General features: G+C 31.8%; 1 protein-coding gene across 1 annotated transcript in view; it reads left to right on the top strand.

Annotated features, from left to right (window-relative positions):
• The first annotated feature begins 4,793 nt into the window (after window positions 1–4,793).
• Window positions 4,794–22,827, top strand: part of LOC145288081 (uncharacterized) — a 703,760-nt gene continuing 685,726 nt past the window's right edge. The window contains exon 1 of the mRNA XM_080136135.1: window positions 4,794–4,913. The gene's annotated coding sequence lies outside the window, so the exon portion shown is untranslated. The remainder of the gene's footprint in view (window positions 4,914–22,827) is intronic.

The raw sequence follows: 22,827 nt of genomic DNA, 5'->3' as shown, positions 1-22,827 counted from the left end.
TATATATATATATACGGGCATACAGTTAATAAAACATGTTAAAAACAATTTGAAATGCGTTAACAACATATTTAATCTGAAAAGGAAACACTAGATAAGTGGATAGTCCACCAGACTATCCATTCCTGTGTAATCACCTTTTTCTTCACCATATTCCCTCTGCTTCACTTTTTTGTTATCAAGTAAGATCTTTCACTTACTTGTTGTTTCATCAAATACTTTTGCATACAAAATACGATCCCGCATTTTGTAAATTCGTACCCTCTGATGAGAAGGAAAGTATTTTTTCGAAACTCCGCGGATTAAGGACTATCCACTTATCTAGCGTTTCTTTTTCAGAATAAATATGTTTTTAACTCATTTCAAAGTGTTTTTAACATGTTTTATTAACTGTTTGCTCGTATTATAAGCTCTATTTCCTATTTGGTTTTATCGAGCTTTTACCTCTGGCTGCGATAAATCTTTAATATTTATATTATATTTTAATTTTATCACCTTGGATCATTTTGGTAAATTTAATTGTAATTTTTATTATATATATATATATATATATATATATATATATATATGTGTGTGTGTGTGTGTGTGTGTATGTATATATATATATATATTTCTTATGTAAATTCTCGTTACATGTTTACATTTTACCCTTAGTATATTTTTTTCAGCTAGGTTTTAGAAATGATAGCAACCATTTTTCATTTGAAGACATCCTTGTATAGCATCTAATTATTTTTTTAATATATCTTCTCTAGAATTCACTATATAGTATACTTCCAGTAAACACAGATTACATCTTTTTGATTTACCGGGTTTCTACTTTCTACCCTTATCTACTCTTTACCATTTTAAATCCAAATCTACCCCAATCTCCTAATGCAGTTGTGTTCCTCTTTTTATTCCTAATATTAAATTTTGTTCTATTCCCTTATGTTATCATTATCTGCATCCCTATCAGTCCATTCTCCAGTCCATTTTTGAATGATGCAACATGGTTCCTGAATCTTTCTTTACAAAAGCAGGCGTCTCTCTGAGATATACCTTCGAACTATTATCAACCAAATCTCACATTTGTACACTATTTCTGAGGTTAAGCATCTGCCCTTCAACGGACAATAGCTTGGTGTTCTACAATTCTTTCTCTCTAAAAGCCGTTCAACTGATGCTGCCTTTTTTTCAAACGCTGGGGATTATTTGTTAGATCAGACTCCAAAGAGTGAATGAGGTACTGTGGTAAATGTTGCCAGTCAAGAGTAAGTCTCCAAGGACTCCATAATAACTGTAGTTACTTTAGTTACAAAAACACCTGTACCCTCCCCCTCCCCACTTCCTAGAGATCACTGTGTCTAAATATGTTGTACGTTTGTATCTTTTTCAATTAATATCATAAATATATTTTTCATGCAATAAATTATATAACTGATTATTGTTACTCCTTATCTTACTTATTTTCCTATTATTAGAGCTTATTATAGTTTTGGCTAAGTTGACGGAGGTGGAGAAAGAAAGTTTCACTGAGTTCTTATTCATTATTCTGCTTGATCTATTCTCAGTTAGGAAATCAGATTCGAGGTATACTGTCGGAAAATAAATTTTGCATGTAAATTTTAATTTACGGTTTTCATTCATGCTTCTTATATATGACGTCACGTCATATATAAGATTTGTATAGCAACATTATATAATTATATTATTTGTGTAACATTGTATAGAAATGGGATATTGCAATTAAGATGTGAAAATAATATATATAATAAATATAATATATATAATAAATAATAAAAGGAAATCTATGAAATATATAAAGATAAACGATATCACTTTTTCCAACCACGTAAAAACTAGCAAATAAAAACATCTTTCTTCCTCAACATTTATCAGACACTTTTTTGGAATTCCGTTATACACAATTGTTTAAATGATTTTCGAACAGAATTCAGTAATTTAAAACCAACAAATCTTAAAATAAAATTGATATAAAAATCAATAATAATAATAATAATAATAATAATAATAATAATAATAATAATAATAATAATAATGATGATGATGTGATGATGATAGCAGGTGTTGAGATTTAAGTTAATAATAATAAAATCAGTTAAAAAACATTTCTACTAATTCCAGAAACATTTGGTTTTTATAAAAATTTGAAATTGCTTCTACATCAAGGAAGACGTGGAACCACCAAGCATCAATTTTGCAGCTTCTGACCTTCAACGATGCAAGATTACTTACGTGTCTCTATATCAATAAAATCGTATGACCACTTACACTGAATCTGTACTTTTTGAATCAATGTGACTTTACGCTATGTTTTATTTAGTATTGAATGTTTATTGGAGTTGAAAAATATAATAACAGCATGCAATAAAACGAAAAGTTAAAGAAATTTAGTTGTTGTAAAATCTACAAAAAATAAATAAAATAAAAAATATATTTGCCATTCATACAGATTAATAAAATGTTTCAAAACTATGTTGCATCCTGAAAGAAGGATGAAAAAAGACTCCCAGACAACATTGCAATAGAGCTGTACATATTAAACTTAAACTTTTCTCCAATTCTTGCAGCGTTAGAAGCTTGACGTTTGGAGGTCTGTCAGCTTGCGGAATGAAATAAGGGAGTGTAATCGCAATCCCGATTTTCTGCAATCGGACATGAATAAGTTCCTGGAAAGACCAACATGGGCAACATTTAAAATACATTATTTTTAATATGTGAATTTTGCATTTTTTAAGAAATTAATCAGATTGTGTTAAAATTACAGGAAGTTCAGAACCCTTTAGTTATTTTGTGACACAATATATATATATATATATATATATATATGCATATATATTTATATATATGTATATGTATATATATTTGTATATATATATGTATATATATATATATATATATATATATATATATATATATATATATATATATTGTGTATTTAGGCAACATGTTTTCATTCAGGCAGATATTGTTAAATAGCCGGAATATTTTTGCTTAATAATCTTTTTTTTTTTCGTATTATTTGGATTAGTCGGATTGCTGTTCTCGTCTTGAATGTGGTTTGCACAATGTTTTGGTCGATTTAACCTCCGACCTTCTTCAGGTGTATATTGTCGAACTTGAGAATATTTCTATCGAACTCGGGAATTTTGACGGAATCCTAAGCGGAACCCTCTTGCTCCGTCAGCCTGTACTGGATAGAAGACCTATGTCATTCGCATTTGGATTTCTCGGTTTCTCACATTGAGGATTCAACGTTCAACCTTCACGAATATATTACTTTTTACAATTGATTTTTTTAAGTACTCTAAACACATGTTTTTTCGGACAATTCTGGTACAGATTTTAGGAGCCGTACACCTATTTTATTTCTAATTGTAAATATCTCTATTATCTCTAATTATTACTATATATATATATATATATATATATATATATATATATATATATATACTAGCGGTGGGTACTCGGCGTTGCCCGAGTTTTTAGATGCGTGTGTGGTTGGGCGTGGTAAAATGAAAACAAAGCGAAGTAATCACCTTGTTTAAATATTATAAAAACAACTAATGTTAAAATTATCAAGAAAATATCCTGAAAAAAACAATTATAAAAATGGACGTGATGCAATACGAACGGTCCGGCGGTGCCCGGGTGTTTGAAAAATCCCAAAATATTTGATGGGGATGGGGCTCAAACTAAAATCATTGAGGCGAAAGCGCAAAAAAAAACCTGGAATAAACGTGATGAATTTACTAAAAAATGAATTAGGTCAAATATCAATTCCGCAATGAACGAATTCTAAATGATTTTTTTTTGTTTTTTCGAATTTTAAATTAATTTATTAGTTTAAATTTTAATTTAAGTGTGATGCAAGTGAATTCACAATATCGTTGCGTTGTAATAATAAACAGTAAAGAATTAAATCTTTGTGCAAAAATAAATGTTTAGTTGCAAGCAATAATAAATAAGTCATATTTCAAGGTTAGAGTCGTTAAAACCAGAAGTAAGAACTGGTTAGTCCCGCAGGTTGCGTCTTACACTAACTAAAAAAGCAAAAAGAAAACAATTATAATTATCGCCTTTTCTTTTTATCTTTTTTTTATTTTCATTTTATTTAGGGTAAAAACAGACAGCATAAATCAGGGAAAGGAGATATAAAAACACGGCATGAATAACCTTGTACGATTCCAAACCGGTGTTTCATCGTAATGCCCCTTGTAAAGCATCCGATGGAGTTTAAATGGGGAGCGGGAAAAGAAGGAATCTAATAGAGAGAAAAGATGTTCCAACTTCCATTGAATCTAACCAATTTTGGCAGTAAACTCTCATCGGGAAAATATTGGAATGTACGGTTATCGAGAAAGTGTAAGGTTAATAGGCCTATAGCACACCTCAGATCATGTGCTATATATATATATATATATACATATATACATATATATATGTATATATGTACAAATGTTTTTACTTATTACTTGTATTGTTTATAATGAATTGTTCCCATATCATATAAAATTCTGTACTAGGTCTCTTAGAAACTGGTTATCTCTCAGCATATGTGTTGCTTTTTGAAGTCGTCTTACATCCCATCGTTCTCCTTTGTCTCTAATTTTTACTTCGTTCCATAATGGAAGATGAATGAACTTGTCCTTCCATGTATAGTCAGTTATACCATTTTCGAAGTTCTTCTAACCGAGCTTATAGTGGACGACTTCTTTCACATTTTTATACTTTTTCATGTTTACATGGGATTTCATATACACCGTCATGATTTTTTTTCTGTAGGGGGATGGACATTCAGAAGCTGTTACCGGAGGATTGAATCACTCCTGATTACTGTTCTAGTGTAATATGGACAACATATTCGTTGAAGTTTTCAGACCAGACCGTCGTATATCATAGAAACTGTGGTGAGTTTCTGAGTTGTGTCCTTCTGTGTCTGCTCCAGATTTCTTGGAGACGATATCACGTTTTCTGGATAGTTGTTACAGTGAAGGGTTTCTCTTAAACTGTCCATCTTGTCTTGATATGCATGGCTGTTACTACATGTTGTTTTTTGCTAAGTGTTGTAGGCAAGGGACGCTTGCTTTCTTAATCTTAACCCTAACATCCTTGACCAGGAAAACGTGCAAATGACACTCAAAATGCGAACAGTAGTCCCATGAATCCCAATAATACGAATAACCAATCCTCATCTCAAAAATTTAGAAACATCATTTTTCTTTTTTTTTTAATTCTATTTTTCGAATGGTCACTTTTATGTCTCGGTCCAATTTGTATAGAAAAGTTCCATATTGTTCTCGTCCACCTGTTTTGTTTTTCTTCGTTTGTTTTGAGACAGTTCATTATTACTTTATCGTTTTAAATCTGGATGTTTTCTATGCTTCAGTTCAAATTATATTTTAGATTCTTCAAATAGTGAAGCGTATCCTGTGTAAAAAGTAATAAATACGTTTAACATGTAAAGAATGTGGCTAAAGGAAATGTACAATAGTGTAAAAGTGATTTACAAAATTATATTAGATTTACAGCTTTTATTTATTTATAAATTTAAATGAAAACAAATATATGTAGATATACATATATAACTATATGTGCACACCCACATACACACCCATATATTCATATATTAATACATTGGAGGGTTACGTACCCAGACACTTTGAAATGTTATTACTGCTTTCAAAAGTTACATTGTTAATTAAAGCGTATAGATTAAAGTATCCAGATTTTGAACAAAACAGTAATCAAAATCTGCCTGAAGACGAACGAAGAAAATCAGCTAAAAGTACTTGCGAAAATAACCAAAGCAAAACAGAAGGACGAAAACGACTATGGAACTTTCCTACACAAATTCAATAGAGACATAAGAATGACTATTCGTAAAATAGAAAATTTACAAAAACGATCATTTAGCAAAAACACTTCGTGCTATTGAACACTATCTGTCTGAATATATATATATATATATATATATATATATACATATATATATATATATATACCCACAACCACACATATATATTCTTCCTCTATAACAACAAAATGAAGAAAAATAAATACATAGAAAGGGACCGATTACCAGGCTTTTTTCTTGTTATTATGATGAAAGTAAAAATGCATGAGATAATTTATTGTGTAGTTTTTACGATGAACTTTGATATATAAATTATTGTTAGATTTTATTATAAGTTTATCTAGAAATAGTATTACATTTTTGTTGTTGTTTCATAAGTATTTTGTTTGGATGGTTAAACTGTCTTATTTGTTTTTATATTATTTCTATGTACTTTTAGACAGAATGATTAAATTTAGTCATTTAATATAAATCATTATGCATTTGGGGTTAATCTAACCTTGAAATGGGAAAAACTACAGGTATACTAAAAAATCTATTTATTCCATGACATAAACACTATGCAAACGTTGGATTTTACCAGCTATTTTTCGTTCAACAAAGAAAAAACGCCCATCTCATTTTGAATGCAAAACAAATATATTCTCAAATATGATTGTGATATATCATTTCTTCAAATCGATCATCCCGAGGAAGACGTGAAATGAAGACGAAACGTTGACGATAACAATGCAAAGTAAGTAAATAATAATAATTGATTCGTCCAATATGCATAAAAAAGTATTGTATCTGGAGCGTTCCAAAAGTAATGCCCCCCAATTTTATTCATTTATCCTGAATATATCAGAGGGGATTGCAAATTGCATTGTTATGATGACTGACCTTATACATTTTTTATCTGAAATATTCATCCCTTTATTGCAGATACTTGCGGTGTGAAGCTCGAAAATATTCGGACTATTAATTAACGCGCGGCAAAAGCAGAAATGCGTAATTTGATATCTGGCAAAAGTCCATAACGAATCATAGTGACGATGTAGAAAAAATCTGGTGCAAAATATTTTGCTCGTTTTAATGAGTTCACTCCTGTCTTCGTATCGCTTCAACGTTTCGTTAATTGAAAATGGTGATTAATGTTTAAAATAAAAATCTAGAACACGAAAGATTGATCGGGTTTATAGTACCACTGCCGCCTTCATTGCTCTTTAAAGGTTTTATTTAAAATAAGGGATTCTTTACTTTGGAATAGATCTTGTAGTGCTAATGAACAGCGTGCTTACGTGTTTCTTGCGTATACGCATTAGTTCGGAGCAGTGAGTAATTCGGCAATTTTTAAAGGTTGCCAATGACAGATTTTTATACGAAATAGTTTTCATCGTTGATTAGTTGAGCTACTGATAAAAATCATATATTTTTTGTCAAGAATACATTTTTGGAGATTTAATTTTTATTTCTACACACATGTAGTATCTGCACATTGTTAAACCAGGTGATTATAATGGTGATGCTTCGCGTCGCTTGAAGCTGCGATAAAATGCGTACAATTATTTCGACCCTCAGAACGAGGAAAGAATTGATTTCTTGTAAATCACATAGATTATTTTATCAGAAAACCAGTCAGACATCTTTATGAATAAATTTCCGATATAAGTGTGCTTTCCGAGTAATAATTTACTTTAAAAAGCTTTACAAATGAAAGTAAACCGACTAGAAAACATTAAGCAGTCAACTATTTTACAGAATTTAAGTTGTCAAAAATCCATCTTGCAAAGAATAATTCTTTTTACAAATAATAATTTATTTATGGAAAATATTTAATTTACAAAAAGATTATTAATAAAAATATAAAAGTTATTTATTTTTTAAAAAATCATAAATTATAAAGCTATTTCTTTACAAAAAAAATTATTTTTAAGATATGTGTTACAAAAACGTATTCTAAAATATTAATTGCAAAAAATAATTGAATTACGAAAAAAGCATATCGCAAATATCATTTATTTACTAATAAGGTTTTTTTGATTAAATTATATTTCCTAGGTATTAAATTATTTTTTAGAAACGATATTTTGTATCTTCTTTAATTCAACTTTTGTATTCCGTATTTATATATCGTTGATCATGTTGCTTAGCATGTATGTTTATATTTTGAACATACGGTAACATACCATTCGCAAATTCACATAAAATACATGAAAAACACATTGTTTATTATAAGAATCCAGGAATATCCTACGCAATAATAATATTGTTAATACTATCAGCTAATAAACATAATAATTATAAGTAAAATGTGATAGACTGCATCATCCTGTTCCCCAAAGAAGAGACGTTGCGAGCCTGTGTCGGCCTTATCGTTATTTTTATGGCAAGTGCTCGTGCGAGCAACAATCTATGGTCCCCCTTCTCTAAACTATCACGAAAACTCGTTTAATTATAACGACTATCAATAATTTCCCTTACGCTTTATCTGTATCTAGACCTAAACATTCCAGAAACAAAACTTCTTTCTTAGAACTGCAAGCCTGTCGAACTGTCTTCGGTTTACCTGCTCTCAAGCTGACTACAAGATGACCGTCTTCACGTTTAAAATATGGAAGTTCTGGATGAGCACTTCCCTTACGTAATCAAATTTACAAAATGTCTAATAATACCGATTACTACAATATTGCCCCATTGACTCTTTTACGCTCATTAACTTTAATCGTCAAGTGGCCCCCGGGCCTTTAACAGTAGTGACCTCTATGTACAAAAATGTGGTAAATTGCCTTCTAAAATGGAGCATTATCTTAAAAAAAAATCATTAAAAAGTGAAGGTTAGAGTTGTGTCTCATTGTAAGTATATGATTTAATATCTTCTTGTTATCCATGTCCACGTGGATTATATACATATAGATACACGCATACATATATATATATACACACACACACACACATATATATATATATACATATATATATATATATATAGATATACCTTTAATATATTTCCATTACGTCATTTTGAATTACATATATATATATATATATGCAATATGCATATATATATACATATAGATACACCCATACATATATATACATATATATATACGCATATATATATATACACACACACACATATATATATATATATATATATATATATATATATATATATACCCATATGATGATGGCAACGTCTTGTCAGACGAGTGCAACTCCCTCAATCACTAATTGTTACTGGAATCAATATTATATTAAATAGAGAAATAGTAAACCACCCCAGCAGGAATAACCTTCTTAGTGACACACAATATGGTTTCCGCTCTGCAAGATCTACCGCAGATGTGCTGACGGTTATATCCCACAGGATTAGTGAATCTCTTGACAAAGGCTTCCTTTCTAGGGCAATTGCTCTCGACATATCAAAGGCCTTTGACAAAGTATGGCATAAGGGTCTACTTCACAAGATTTCCAGCTACGGTATAACTGGAAATGTTTTCTCAATCATTAAATCATTTCTCTCTGATAGGCTCATAAGAGTAGTGGTAGATGGACAAAAATCGGAGGCCTGCAATATAAATGCTGGAGTCCCTCAGGGGTCAATCCTGGGCCCAACTCTCTTCCTGATCTACATCAATGACCTCCCTAAACACATACTTAAATCATTCGTTGACATCTATGCTGATGACACGACTATCTACAGCAACACATCAAAGGCTGTAAATGACGAAGTTCTCTCGGATTCTCTGTCCTCTGATCTCGAGCGCGTGGTTCAGTGGGGGAAGATGTGGCTAGTTACCTTTAATGCATCCAAAACCAAACTCCTATCCTTACATCATCAACGCTCTGATCCCCAGCTGGCATCAATTGTGATGGATGGCTCTCGTCTGGGTGAGGCCCCGTGTTTTGACAAGCTTCTGGGTTTGACCTTTACTCCTGATCTGAAATGGAACACGTACATCAAGTCTGTGGCCAAGGTTGCAGGAAAGATGGTGGGGTCCTTCTACCGCTCCAGAAGATATCTCACTACTGATGCAATTCTCTATCTATATAAAAGCCAAGTACGGCCAAGGATGGAATACTGTTACCATATCTGGGCAGGAGCTGCCAAAAACAGCCTATCATGCCTTGACAGATTACAAAATAGACTTCGTGGTTTAGTGGGGGATGCCCTTTTCTCTACCCTGCAACCCCTCTCCCACAGAAGAGACGTTGCGAGCCTAACCTTGTTTTGTCGTTATTTTCATGGCAGGTGCTCGTCTGAACTCCAATCCCTGGTCCCCCCTCGCCAATCTTTCACGAAAAACACCCGTCTAGCTGAATCCACTGTGAAAAAATTCCCCCACTCTATATCTGTGCCTAAATCAAAACGCGGATTTCATGAGCAAAGCTTCTTTCTTAGAACTGCACGCCTGTGGAACTCTGTTCCGTATGCCTGCTTCCCTCCGGACTACAACTTGGATGTCTTCAAGTCTAATGTTAACAAATTCCTAATGAACCGCCCCCCTAATTAAACACTTCATAAAATCTCCTCACTAACGTGATGTACTTACAATAACCCTTATCCCTAAGTGGCTTCCGGGCCTTGATAAGTGGTGATCACTGCGTAAGAAAAAAAAAAAAAGTCCATGTGCTCGAAGATTACTTTTTAATCCTACCACCGACTTGCACACCCTCAAGCATACATGACACTCAAAACAGCCACTGGTATATATATATATATATATATATATATATATATATATATATATATATATATATATATATATATAGCGATTAAACCACAATGAATACTCCGCGTTTCAGCCACTGTAGGACTCTTCAGGCTTATGTGCAAATTCTGTGGTTGCTTATCGTTTATATATGCTCCTCTTCTATTGAGATTTTAGTTAGCCAATCAGCTTTCTAGTATCTACCGCGCCCTTCATATCAGCCAATGGGCATGTATTTTATCGGACAAAGGATATGTTTTAAAACTAGGTTAGTGTTTATATATATATATATATATATATATATATATATATATATGCACATGCATACATATACATACTTATACACATACATATACACATGCACACATCAAAATACATACACCTATACACATACATACAATACAAATATGCACATGCAAACACACATACACAGATATACATGCACACATGCATACATATCATTACACATATATACATATATATACGCACCCATATATACACACATACATATACACATATACACATGCATACACACATACATTTGCATATACATATAAATGTGTGCACATACACATACACATATACACACAGGCATATGCATACACACATATACATACACGCATATATACATACACACTCACACATACACATATATTAACATATATATACACATATAAAAAACACACATATAAACACACGAATATACATATATACATACACATATGCATAGATATATACGTACACATATATAACTATACAAACACATATACACTTACATATAAACATATATACAGACATACATACATACATATATGCATGTACTAATGCTTGATCAGTTATTACATGATATAAGCCCGTCAGGCCTGCACGGGTTACAACTTTTCCATCCCCACATGTCTTTTTGGGGTTTTTTTGTAGACAAATGTCTGAGGGAGTTCCTGTACAAAGATGTTATTGCAGAGTTTTAGCTTTTTACGACAACTTATTCTCTCTCTCGGTTCAAGATATTTTAGTCTAGCAAATAGTAAGAGCAAGATAGCCAGCAACAAGTCAATCAGCAGACCAGCTTAATGCGGGTACTGGTCTTCCGCTTTATGTGTTTCTTGTTTTTAAATCAGAGATTTGCTTCTACTAGAGGGGTTGCCTTCACCAGGGCTTACGAGAACCCTCTTCGCCCCGAATGCTATTCGACCCATGTCTGGGATTAAGGTTTCTGAGCACCAGAACTTATTCGGTGAGTCATGCATGTCGCAACTGACAGGACCTAAGCTTCTCTGAAAGTTTCTGTCAGGGTTACCTTACCCTTAGCCTTTGGTTAAAGAACCTTTGCCCACTGTTTATCAGAGTCCCAACAATAAATGAATAAACACAACTCCAAAACACACGACAGTTAAAAACAGGTGGTCATGAGTTGCTTTGTCTGTGCAAATCCTACACCCCAAATACGACCAAAATTGAAGCATTCCTCAGCGACCAGGCCGACGGTGATGATGGGTCCGATGAAAATTAATTTAAATAATTTGTTTTTATCTATTCATGTTCAAATCAAGTTAAATAAATTAATACATACATTAAAATAATACATGTCCGACAAAAAAAAAAGAAAAAAGATATACATGTAATGGACATACCTTGGTTGCAATCCTCTGTTAAATATATATATATATATATATATATATATATATATATATATATACATGCATACATATATAAATACACTCATATATATATATATATATATATACATATACGTGCATATATATATACATACGTATATATACATACATACATGCATATATATATATATATATATATATATTTCTCTCTCTCTCCCTCTCTCTCTCTCTCTATGTATATATATATATATATATATATATATATATACATATATATATATTAAACTATAATATGCACAGCAAACAAAAGCTTTGAAAAAATTGTTTTATTTGCCATAAAATATATTAATTTGATATAGCTGTCTTTTGTAGTAGTTGTTACTATTAAGTCACTGATCATGACTGTCAGAAGATCGAGGAATCTAATAATGCGTTCGTCAGATAGACGGTGAAATGGCAATGTGATTTTCTTTTGAAAGGAAGTAAATCTCATGAGAATTTAAACAACAAATGTTGATTAGCCTTGAAAACGTATATATTACAGTTACACTGGATGCATCCCTATGGTAGTTTATTCCACCGATAGCTAACCCAGGGGGACCTCTGTATGTGAAAGCTATATTTAGTTTTTGCACACAGAGTAAACTTTTCTACAGTGTTTCAAGTGAGATGAATTATTCCTATGAATTAGTTACGCATTGACATAAGCTAAAATTCAGTCGAGTATTTACCATTGAAATAACGATATAATAGAGTAATACTAGCAAAATTACTTCCGTGAAAGAGTGACTGTAGCGAAGAAAAAGTCGACATGCCCTACTAGATTCATAAATATGTTTTCTTCTCGGTCACGGCAGAAAAATGTGCTCTACGATACATATTCACAGATGCGGCAACAGTATTCCATCTTCAGATGTATTTAATACTTGTACAGGTCGAGGATTACGTAAGGTAATTCATATTTCTGCCGCAGTAGAATGATCCAACATATCTCCAGCGATCTTAGCAAAGAATTTTAAGTAAATCTTCAATGTGATAGCTGTAGTTTTGTTCAGTACCAGTGATTTATCAAATAAGGAGGCTTTACCAAGAAAAGAACTATAAATTTCAGGAATTACAAGTGATCATCCGAGTATTTATGATGAAGGTCAAACCTGTGTTTAGACGTATTAAAAATAACACGCCACAATTTTACTCATGGCACCACGTGCTCCAGATAGATAGAGAATAACATCTTGATTATTTATACACTTCGGACTGTTGCCATAAATAGCAGTGTCATCAAAATAAATGCCGTCGAATGATTCTATAATGGTGTAGAGGACTCATCGAACGATATCGGGGAAAGGGTTCCGCATAAAATTGATTCATAAGGCACCCGGCATTGACACTATATATGTTGAATTTCTTCCAATCTACAACTACATTTATAAACTCATCACAAATAAAATATATACGCGTATGAAGTAGACCGTTATGCTAAATTTTATCAAAAGCCTTGGGTATATAGTGGATTCCTGCTGTAGAAGTGCAGCTCCTTCTGATGGAATATTTGATCCTGTGTAATATTACAATTAACACATAAATTGTTGCTCTTGTGGGACAGCATTTACATTGCTTTTAACTTCTAATTATTTTTACGATAATGCTAGAGAGGTATTGCTTTCAAGTAAACACCGGGGAGTTTTCCTAGTGTTTTATACACGAAGCATTGGATGCCGAATTATATCTAAACCACAATGTTGCGAGACAATGTGTAAACTATTAGAGGAGAAATAGCACAGTTAGTGGAAAAAGATGAAAAATAAGCTAAGAGAGATCAGTCGGATATAATTCTAAAGAATAGCCAAAACAGATAATCGAAAGGTTGCATGAAAAAGAAAGAAAAATGGCGGTGTTATAGAAGTGTTGTACGCATGCGTGTGTAGGGTTGTCGGCAAAAACGACGAAGCGTTTGGAGACGGCAAGGCTTCTTTTTATTTATTTGTATTTCTTTTTTTATTTTCGTAGTGGTGTATGTTCTTGGCGGCGGGTAAAGCGGGGTGTCTAGTGTGGACAAACATGAGAAAACGAAAGTCTTTATCTTGAAAAGTTTTCTGCTTCGCCAGCTCTATCTTAGGATGTTAAGCTGCTTTTGTGCGGCAACGGCGTTAGCAGGCTTCCCTGATTGGATGTGCCGCTACGGCTTCTAAAGTTCTATTTCTCCAGGCTTTTCGGCTTTTCTCATATAAATCTTAGTTATCGGAAATAAATTGTTGAAGACAGATAGGAGGGCCGGTCGGCCGGCGGCATCCAGCCTTTATAAGTTAGCTGACTGGCGAAACATTCAACTACGCTCTCTCAAGCCATTTCTTTTATGGGTGATTTTTGTGTTATTTGTTTTTTTTTTCTCATTATAGCTCCAAACACTGAACCCATTTCTTGCTTTCGTAGATTTTAAATTTTCATTTCGTTTATTATTCTTTACATTTCTTTATTTCTATTTTGTCATCTTTAACTTATTCGGTTCTCCCTTTTTTTAATTTTAATCAGACTTTCTTTCTTTCTTTTTAAAACGATTAACATCGTTCTCTTTTTTTCATTTTTGATTTCCGTAAGTTATTTCGTGTTTCTTATTATATATATAGTTTATCGACTTTTGTTCCCTTTTGTTAAATAACATTTTATATTTATCTTTCTGTCCCCGCCTTTATATTTTCAGTTAGTTATTCTATTTAATTCTGACAGTAAGGACTACCAGAAATACATTTCTGTCTTTCGTCGGTTCTTCCTATTTTATTATAGCAAAATTCGAAAATTGAAATAGTGATAACAACTGTATTAACTGAATTGTCATGTCACAACATATTCAAACATTACACAAAACAACAAGACAGAAAGTAGTAAGTACTGAATATAGTTTTCAAAGATAATTAGAGAAAATTGAGTTTTGCAAAAAAAAAAAAAAAGAAAGAAAAAAGAAAAAAAAAAGAATAGAAACCTAAGGGTTAGTTGGTTGGTTGTTTTTGTTTTTCGGCATATCAACCCTTTTCATGTTATTTAATGCCGAATCCAAAGATTTTGAATAAAATGTGTTTAATAGAATATATTTGTTGTTTTTAAGTCGGTTTCTATTTAACTCGTAGTTGGGACCCTAACACGTACGACCACTCCGGGTTAGAGTGGACCTAGGAGCAATGCCAATTAAAGGGTTGCTCCACACTCCCCAAAGCCCGCAAGCTGGGGCCTCATCAGTGGATATAGTTTATAGTCATATCCAGGATCACCTAAGGGTTAGAATCATAACAAAGGGAGGTTAGTCTTTTCTGAGAATTGCCCATTTTTGGCGAATTTCTCAGAACGAAAATTTCGTTTATTTTCTTGGAAAATTGTTTCCATTGATAATTTAGTGTTTACTGTATCGTTTTCGTAAAAATATCCTCATTACTGCAATATAGACATTCAGTTGATACTATTGTGTGTTACTTATGATTCAATATTTTAATTTAAGAATTACGCTACTACCAGGAAGAAACCACCGTTCTTCTACGTATGATTAATTTCACAATTCTTAATATAGCTTAATATATGTTTCAATGGCCCTTTAAATGATTATCCATTTTCTATATTATTCTTTTCTGTGAAATAAAATATCCTCCTGCATCCGTTTTTCTTTATTTTCGGATATTAATTCCGACTACTCATTCTAATAATTTCTAATACTCTTTTAGTATTTAAGCTTTTCTTTCCTTTAAAACTGATTCATTTCACGATAGCGTATTTTCACATCCATGTTGCTGTTGTTCAAAACTATTTTTCTCCTTTATATGTCTTTTGTACTTTTGTTATTTCCATTCTAAATTTCTCTATTTTCTCTTATTTTGTTCTCCTTCTAATTTAATGCTTCATTTTGTTCTTTTTTCTACTACTACTTTTCAAGGCTAGGAGGTCACTCGGAGATAAGAGTTAATTAGTGTACCTTAGTCAATTGAAAAAAATTCTTAGTAACAATTAGTATGGGACATTTAGTAATTTAAATTACTTAAGGTTACGGCTCGTCCAGATAGTGTTATGTATTACTTAAAAACAACCATATTGTAGTCAGCTGGAAAGCAGGAAAACGAAAGAGAGTTCACCAGGTGGGCAGCTCAAAGAAAGAAACCTTGTTCATGGAATCTACATTTAGGTTTGGACACAAATAAAAAGTGGGCAAAATTATTGATAGTGGAAATCACTATCAAACATATCCCCACACTTCATCTGTCTCAAAACCTAAACGTAGCTTCCATGAGCATATCTATCCTTCTTAACTGCATTGGCAATGATTTTGTACATTTTCTTATATTTTATTTCGTTTATTTTTCATTAGATTTCTTTATATTTATTCCGTCCTTCTAAACATTATCAGTTCATAATTTTTAATTTAATTTTTATTTTCTGATATTCACTTTAACACAATTCACAAATTTTTCACATTTTGTTGTTGGTGCATGCATTTTTGTGGTATATTTCTTTGACTTTGGCGCTTATACGACAAAATCAAATAAAATGTTTGTATATTCTTTTCGATTAGCTGTTCTATTCACGAGTCTATAGTTTTAAAACTTATTCCATATACGGGTGTTTTAATATCTTCTTTCGTTTACCCTTTATTTTTCATATGTGTACGTCTATGTTAGTCCTTCACCCTTTATTTTTCATATTTGTACGTCTATGTTTGTCCTTTCCCATTTAGTTCCAGTATAAGTACGTCTATGTCAGTCCTTTACCCTTTATTTGTAATATTTGTACGTCAATTTTAGTCCTTTATCCTTTATTTTTCATATTTGTACGTCAATGTTAGTCATTTATCCTTTATTTTTCATATTTGTACGTCAATGTCAGTCCTTTACCCTTTATTTTTCATATTTGTACGTCAATGTCAGTCCTTTACCCTTTATTTTTCATATTTGTACGTCAATGTTAGTCATTCATCCTTTATTTTTCATATTTGTACGCCTATCTCGGTCCATTCCCCTTTATTTCTCATATTTGTACGCCTATGTCAGTCTTTTACACTTTATTTTTTTATATTTGAAATTCTATGTAAGTCTTTACCTTTTATTTTTTTATATTTGTACGTCTATATCAGTCCCTTACCCTTAATTTTTCATATTTGTACGTCTATGTCAGTCCTTTACACTTTATTTTATATATTTATTCGTCTATGTCAGTCCTTTAAATTTTATTTTTCACACTTGTACGTCCATTTCAATCCTTTACCCTTTTTTCATATTTGTACGTCTATGTTATTCCTTTACTCCTTTTTTTATATTTGTACGTGTATTTAGTCCTTTACCTTTATTTTTCATATTTGATCGTCTATGTCAGTCATTTACACTTTATTTTTCATATTTAAAGGCCTTTGTCAATCCTTTACCCTTTATTTATCATATTTGTACTTCTATGTCAGTCCTTTACACTTTATATTTAATATTTGTACGCCTATGTCAGTCCTTTACACTTTATTTTTCATATGTGTACGTTTGTTAGTCCTTTACTATTTTTTCATATTTGTAGGCCTGTGTCAGTAATTTAGCCTTTATTTTTAAAACTAGCGGGGGTACCTGGCGTTGCCCGAATGTTTGTTTCCGGGACGTGGGGGGGAGTTTTAAAAAAAATGTTATGGTAGGTTAGTAGGAAGGATCAAACCCGGAGTCATGAGTAAAAGTAGGAAAATAAAGTGTGAAAAAAAAAAAAAAAACATCTGCAACGTTAACAGTTCGGCCACCAAGAAAAGTCCATTCCAGTTGTTTAGGAAAAAAAAAAAAACGACTACGGTAGGTCGGCGCGAACGTGAAAATAAAATGTGAATTATCCAGCAAGCTAACCACTACGCCACAGATCACTGCAGCTTAGTTTAGTGATTTTAAATTACTTTACATGAAAGAACTACGAAGCCAAACCGGTGTTCTTTTCTCAACTGTTCCTTGTGAACGATCCCCAAACGGTGTTAAGTGGTGGCAGGGGGAGGAGGAATTTTTTAGAGAGAAAAGATTTTACTACTTCCATTGATCTTAACCGATTTTGGCCGTGACTTCTCAGCAGAAAAATTATAGAAATCTAAGATTATCGAGGAATTTGAGAAATAATAAGCCTATAACACAGCTCAGATATTGTTCTGCCGTTTGTGCATATTATATTTGCATGAAATATCTTGATTTTTAATCCTATTAATGTCAAAATCAAACGGGAAAAAAATGAGTTCATTTTATTTATATAGAGATTTGTGCGCCTATGTAAGTCCTTTACCCTTTATTTTTCACATGTGTACGCCTATGAAAGTCTTTTACCTTTTATTTATCACATTTGTACGCCTATGTCAGTCCTTTACCCTTTTTTAAAATTTGTACGTCTATGTCAGTCCTTCACACTTTATTTAAACAAAATTTACGTCTATGCCAGTCCTTCACCCTTTATTAGTCACATTTGTACGCCTATATAAGTCCTTCACATTTTATTTTTCATATGTGTACGTCTATGTTAGTCCATTACCCTTTTTTGTACGTCTTGATCAGTCCTTTGCCCTTCATTTTTCATATGTTACGCCATCGTAAGTCGTTAACCCATTATAATTAAAAAATTGTGCGCCTATGTAAGTCCTTTACCCTTGATTTTTCATATTTGTACTCCTAGATTAGTCCTTTACCCTTTGTTATTCGTATTTGTACGCCTATGCAAGTCCTTTACCATTTATTTTTAAAATTTGGTCGTCTATATTAGTCCTTTACCCTTTATTTTTAATATTTGTGCTCCTATGTCAGTCCTTTACGCATTATTTTTCATATTTTTAAGTCTGTGTAAGTCCGTTACCCTTTATTTTTCATTTTTGGACGTTTATATCAGTCCTTTACACTTTATTTGTAAAATTTATACGACTATATCGGTCCTTTACCCTTTATTTTCCATGTTTTACGCCTATGTCAGTCTTTTACACTTTATTATTTATATTTGATCGTCTATGTCAGTCTTTCACACTTTATTATTTCATATTTGTAGGCCTTCGTCTTTGCCAGTCCTTTACTGTTTATTTTTCATATTTGCACGTATATGTAAGTCCTTTATTGTTTATTTTTCACATTTGTACGCCTATGTCAGTCCTTTACCCTGTATTTTTCATATTTGTACGTCTATATCAGTTCTTTACACATTATTTTTAAAAGTTGTACGCCTATCAGTGATTTACCCTTTATTTTTCATATTTGTACTTCTATGTCAGTCCTCTATCCTTTATTTTTGAATGGGTATGTCTATGTAAGTCCTCTAACCCTTTATATTTAACTTTGTACGCATATGTAAGTCCTTTACCCTTTTTTTTCATATTTTTACGCCTAGATCAGTCCTTTGCCCTGTATTTTTTTATATTTGTACGCCTACGTAAGTCTTTTAATTTTAAAATTTGTATCCCTATGTCAGCCCTATACACATTTTTCATATTTTTACGTCCATGTTAGTCCTTTCCCCTTCACTTTTCAAATTTGTACGCCTGTATCAGTACTTTACCCTTTAGTTTTCATATTTGTACGTCTATGCCCGTCCTTTACCCTTTATTTTTCATATTTCTACGCCTATGTAAATCATGTTCCCTTTTTTTTCAAATTTGTACGTTGTACGCCTATGTAAGTTCTTTACCCTTTTCTTTCAAATTTCTACGCATAGATTAGTCCTTTAGTCTGTATTGGTAATATTTTTACGTCTATGTCAGTCCTTGCCCCTTTTTTGATATTTGTACGCCATGTCAGTCCTTTTCCCTTTTTGATTCATATTTGTACGTCTATGTCAGTACTTTACCCTTTATTTTTCATATTTGTACGTCTATATTAGTCTTTTACCCTTTATTTTTTATATTTGTACGTCTATATTAGTCTTTTACCCTTTATTTTTTATATTTGTACGACTATGTCATATTTGTACGTCCTTTACCCTTTATTTTTCATATTTGATCGTCTATGTATTCCTTTACCCTTTATTTTTCACATTTGGACGCCTATGCCAGTCCTTTACCCAGTATTTTTCATATGTGTACGTCTATTTCAGTTCTTTACGCTTTATTTTAAAAAAAATTGTACGCCTGTCCGTCTTTTACCCCTTATTTTTCATATTTGTACGCCTAGATCAGTGTTTTACACTTTATTTTTCATATCTGTACGTCTATGTAAGTCCTTTACCCTTTATATTTAAATGTGTACGCCTATGTAAGTCCTTTACACTTTATTTTTACGCCTAGATCAGTCCTTTACCCTTTATTTTTTATATTTGTACGCGTATGTAAGTCCTTCACCCTTTATCATTTACATTTGTACGCCTGTGTCAGTCCTTTACACTTAAATTTTAAAATTTGTATCCCTATGTCAGCCCTTTATTTTAAAATTTGTACGTCTATGTCAGTCCTTCACCCTTTATTAGCCACATTTGTACGCATATGTAAGTCATTTCCCCTTTATTTTTCATATTTGTACGTCCATGTTAGTCTTTTACACTTTATCTGTACGCTTTGATCAGTCCTTAGCCCTTTATTATTACAATTTCAACGCCTATGTAAGTCCTTCACCCTTTATTATTCACATTCGTACGCCTATGTTAGTCCTTTTCCCTTTATGTTTCACATTTGTACGTCTATGTAAGTCCTTTCATATTTTTACGCCTATGCCAGCCCTTTACCCTTTTTGTTTAAAATTTGTACGCCTATGTTAGTCCGTTACCTTTTATTTGTTTATATTTGTACGCCTAGATAAGTCCTTTACCCTGCATTTTTCTATATTTGTTCGCCTAGATACGTCCTTTACCCTTTATTTTTAATATTTTTACGTCTGTGTTAGTCCTTTACCGTTTATTTTTCATAATTGTACGTCCAGGGTTGTCCTTTCCCCTTTGTTGTTCAAATTTGTACGTCTATGTCCGTACTTTACCCTTTATTTATCACATATTTACGCCTATGTAAGTCCTTTACACTTCATTTTTAAAATGTGTACGTCTATGTAAGTCCTTTACCCTTTATTTTTCATATTTGTTCTCCTAGATCATTTCTTTACCCTTTATTGTAAAAATTTGTACGTCTATGTTAGTCATTTACCCATTATTTTTCATATTTGTTCTCCTATGTTAGTCCTTTACCCTTTATTTTTCATATTTGTACGCCTATGTCAGTCCTTTACACTTTATTTTTCATATTTGTACGTCTATGTTAGCCCTTTACCCTTTATTTTTCATATTTGTACGTCTATGTTAGTCCTTTACCCTTTATTATTCATATTTATACGTCTATGTCAGTGCGCCAAAAATTCGTTATAATTTAGTTTCCTTTAATTACTTATTATTCTCAGATTCTTAGTTGATAATTTTGGACAAATGTTTTCTTAAAGTCAATTACTTTATTTCATTTGTCTCATCTTTTTCTTATTTATTCCTTCAATCGGTTTCGTTCTAATAAGAGAAAATATCATCATTTCTAACCACTGAGTGAGTTCCGCTTCTTGTCGTCTAGAACCAACTTGTCATCGCAAGTTACAAGCCGGTTGAGAAACGGGTCGTTATTTTTGTGTAAAGAAGGGATGAGGCATCTTTATAACAGCGTTTATCTTGGTCGTCGTTTAGTTTATGAGGCACCTATTTATCAATTTCTTTGTCTTTCCAATCTTTCCCAAGGCGTTTGAAATCATCGTATACATTACGTATAATTCAGAAGCAAGTTTCTGAACCGTTGTACGTGGGTTTTAGCTTTTAATTGTTCATTGTTATATACAACTGTAGAAAACTTTTCTCATCGTATTCAGGACATTCGTATTCGCCACGAAATTTCTTAAATCACAATTATGATGTGGGTTGAGTAGAAGTTCATCGGCCAAACGCTTCGTTGCGCGAATTGTAAACTGAAAAAGGAAAATTTTGTAAATTTGCGTTTTTCTATCTCCTATTTGATGTTCTGAAAATAAGATAATTGTTGAAAACAACTGCAATTTGAAGGATTAAACGGAGCGAAAAACATTTTTTAATGTGATATATTACATTGAACAATACAAGCATGAAAAGTAATACTGTTAAGATTAAACTCCGAAAAGTAGAATGACTAGGTGATAAAAATGAAAAATAAAAAGACAAGATATTCTAGTAAAAAATATAATAAATCTATAAATTAAAATATTACAGCGTAAAGAATTGATTATATGAGATGCAATTTAATTTTTTTAAATTCGTAATGCTGCAATATTTCAAGTTGAAAATGTATTATATTTTAAACTAGAATAGCTTGTCATTTTTCTTTTCAGTTTTATCACATAGTCCTTCTATTTTTTAAGTTTAATCTTAGCCATTTTACTTTACAGGCTCGAATTTTACTATACACTCCATGGGTTTTCAAGACTTTGCTTTGGAATAATCTTTTCTTTTTTGTGTTTAAAATTACCTTTTTTATTCATTTGATTTGTAGGCATAATAAATACTGAATACTTTTAAAATATTATGGGAGAATATATGTTTTTAAATATTTGCTTTTAAATATATGTTTTTAAATATTTATTTTTAAATATTTATTTTTAAATATTTTTTAAATATTTATTTTAAATATATGTTTTTAAATATTTATTTTTAAATATTTTTTAAATATTTAGTTTTAAATATTTATTTTAAATATATGTTTTTC

The sequence above is a fragment of the Euprymna scolopes genome, chromosome 11 (genome assembly GCF_053919585.1).
Source record: "Euprymna scolopes isolate OS-2025 chromosome 11, ASM5391958v1, whole genome shotgun sequence".
Classification (NCBI taxonomy): Eukaryota; Metazoa; Mollusca; class Cephalopoda; order Sepiida; family Sepiolidae; genus Euprymna; species Euprymna scolopes.
The sequence above is the reverse complement of the archived record's forward strand: the minus strand, read 5'-3'. Positions and strand labels throughout refer to the sequence as shown.